The sequence below is a fragment of the Osmia lignaria genome, unplaced genomic scaffold (assembly GCF_051020975.1).
Source record: "Osmia lignaria lignaria isolate PbOS001 unplaced genomic scaffold, iyOsmLign1 scaffold0041, whole genome shotgun sequence".
Classification (NCBI taxonomy): domain Eukaryota; kingdom Metazoa; phylum Arthropoda; class Insecta; order Hymenoptera; family Megachilidae; genus Osmia; species Osmia lignaria.
Window position 1 is genome coordinate 115,001 of NW_027478182.1, and position 3,234 is coordinate 118,234.

Genomic DNA, 3,234 nt, shown 5'->3' on the forward strand with positions numbered 1-3,234 from the left:
CGGACTAGGGGAATCCGACTGTCTAATTAAAACAAAGCATTGCGATGGCCCTCACGGGTGATGACGCAATGTGATTTCTGCCCAGTGCTCTGAATGTCAACGTGAAGAAATTCAAAAAAGCGCGGGTAAACGGCGGGAGTAACTATGACTCTCTTAATGGCAGCGTGACGCGTTTGTTAGTGCTCCGTCTTTATGAGATAGTTTTACTCGTAAAAAGTGACTTTTTCGATCAAAATTTGGTACTGGCGTATAGTGTTTCGAACAGCGGACATGATGATATATAAATTGTGGTGTAGTTCAGTGGATTAATAGACTTTATTAGTGAAGAAAGTGCTTCGTTCACAACAACCACGTGCGTGCACGTGGATGACAATACAAGCTACTTCTACGTTATATATATGCTCATAAACCTTAAAATATTGTAAGCAGTGGGTTTGTTATTTTTTAATAAAGCGTTTGGTGTATGATTTGTCTCGTCAAGTGTAAGGATTAAGTGGAAAATAGCAGATAAACATCGTACATGCGTGAAATACGGGGCATCCATTACAGAACATCGTGGTTCAGTGCCACCAACGGCGAACGGGTGAAGCTCCCTGTGGAGCTCTGCACTACCTTACTAATATTATCGACACCAGGAGCTTGCTCAATTCTCGATAAAGAAGAGCATTGCCCTGCCGCAGTAGCGGTTGTCTGCCGTCGATAAAGAAGAGCGCCACCTTTCCTTGAGTGAACAAGCAGTGGATCACCGTTTTCATGGTGTCTTCCTATTTACCGGCATACCACCAGTCGGTTGATTATCATCATTGGCGAGCGACTATTACCAAGGAGCTTAATCTTTTGAGGACGCACATAATTTTACCGGTTGTCGGCGGAGATCGAGGAATTTTATTCGACTTAATATATCACATACCAATATACTTTTCTTGAGTTATTCTTTTGGTTTCTTTTCTTTTTCTTTTCTTTTATTCCTTTTTGTTCTTTTTTTTTTTTTTTTTTTTTTTTTTTTTTTCTTTTCTTTCCTTTTCTTTCTTTCTTCTTCTTATTTGCTCTTGCTCTTGCCTTTCGCCCTCTTGTACTCTTTTCTTCTAAGTGTTACACTATTTTCCTTATTCTTCTCTTCTACTCTGTATTAACTCTATCTCTTTTGCAGGTTCTATTGGCGGATCATCCTTTCATACTTTCCTCGTCATACCCAAGAGTTATCAGAGGTCTAGCCATGAGTCATACCGAGACTCCAACAAGCGCAGCTAAGAAGCGTCCAAGGCCACATTCAAGCCCACTTTGCGAGCTGAGCGATGACCCATCTTCGCAGAGTACGTCCCTTTACCTTATAAGCCTTAATGAATTTACTAAATTTGATGACGATATTAAAGGTCACGAATATAGCCTAGAGCAAACCATGCCTGTTAAAGAGAGTAAAGCGCGTACTACTGCGATTAATGATGCAATGAAATATATGAAATCATTATATTGTACAATTAGTCGAGCCTATGTTGACTTAGCGGCTAGATATGAGGAGATTATGACTCTTAAAAACCAATTTATACAGGTAATTAATTCCGGAAAATGTAGTAGTATAGGGACTGAAATGTCGACTCTTACTGAACAGATTGGTGGTAGCATTAACGATGAACTTCAAAAGATTTTTACAATAAATACTGAGCATCAAAAAGCTTTGGAGGAGAGTGTCGGTAAAAAGGTAACTGAGAGTATGTCAAATGCTATTACGACCCTTGAAAAAACAGTCGCCGCCAAAGCTTCCGTTCCGTCTAGATCTTATGCCACCGCAGTTGCAGACTCAGGAACTTCCTCAATACCTTCAATACCATCCATATCTATCTCAAAGTCTCAGTCTATAGCCATAAACAGAAATAAAGAATTTATTGTTGAACCTGCAAATGCTGCTAGATCAAAATTTGAGGATTCGAAAGATGTTAAAAATGCGCTATTAACAAAGATTAGTCCAAAAAAATTTAACATACGTGCACTTAGTGTTATTTTGCTAAAAAATGTTGCTGTTCGCGTTGTTGCTGAAACTGTTAATCTAGAAGACCTTAAGAATTCGCAAGATCTAAAAGACGCTGGTCTTATTGTACGTGATAAACCAAGTTTAAGACCAAGATTATTGATACGCAATGTACCGAACAATATTAAAGCAGATGAACTAGCAGATGAAATATCCACACGCAATTTAGATGGGCAGGACCCTGCGGATATTAATGTAGTCTTTGTGTATCCCCAACAAAAAGACTATACTGGCAGAAACATTGTGATTGAAGTATCTCCTGCCATAAGGAACCAAATAATTAGCCGTGGTAGGTTGTTCATAGGATATGGTTCATGTCGTATAGACGATCACTTACGTGTGATACAGTGTTTTAAATGTGCTAAGTTCGGCCACATTGCGAGCAAATGTACGGAGGGCCATGATACTTGTGGTAGCTGCATGCAGAGCCATCCAACCAAGTCCTGCACGCAAAAGAGTGACCGAATTTGTCGCAACTGTCACGATTTAAAGTATCAAAATACAGATCATTCCGCTTTTGATCCTGAAAAATGTCCCATTTTGGCGAAAAAATTAGCCGATAAAGCACGGAGCATCAACTATAACGTTGAATAATAACATCTACCCTACCATTAGTCAGGTTACATATACTTCTCTTGAAAGGGGTGACTCCCTGCCGGACCATTCGCATACACGATCGTGGCGGTCCGGTCGCGTACCAACATCACGCGATATTCAAATAAACAGTCAATTAATATCTCCCTCAGGAGATTCTTCCACTGGTAACGATTTAAATCCTTTACTCTCCGAAAGGGACTGTACCTCCGTACAATCCTCCAGTGGATCTTCCATTTCATTACTTTCATCTCGACTTTCATCACCAACTCCTGTTGACCTAGAACAATCCTGCGGCAGTAATGAACCATTGGTCTTAACTAATACGTTTATCTGCCAAGAATGTGGTAAAGCCTTTTCGTCAAAAATAGGTCTTGGCGTGCATCGTAGAAGTAAGCATCCTGAAATATTAAATGCAGAAATAGATCTCAGCCGATGTAAACATCGGTGGCAGGAAGAAGATATGCGAAGGATAGCGTTAACTGAGCTTCAGGTTGAGAGACGTATGGACATAAATGCATATATCTATTCAACAATCAACCTTAATCCGCCACGTACATTGGAGTCTATTAAGAGTCTTAGGAAGCGACCGATATATAAGCGGATTCTGCAGG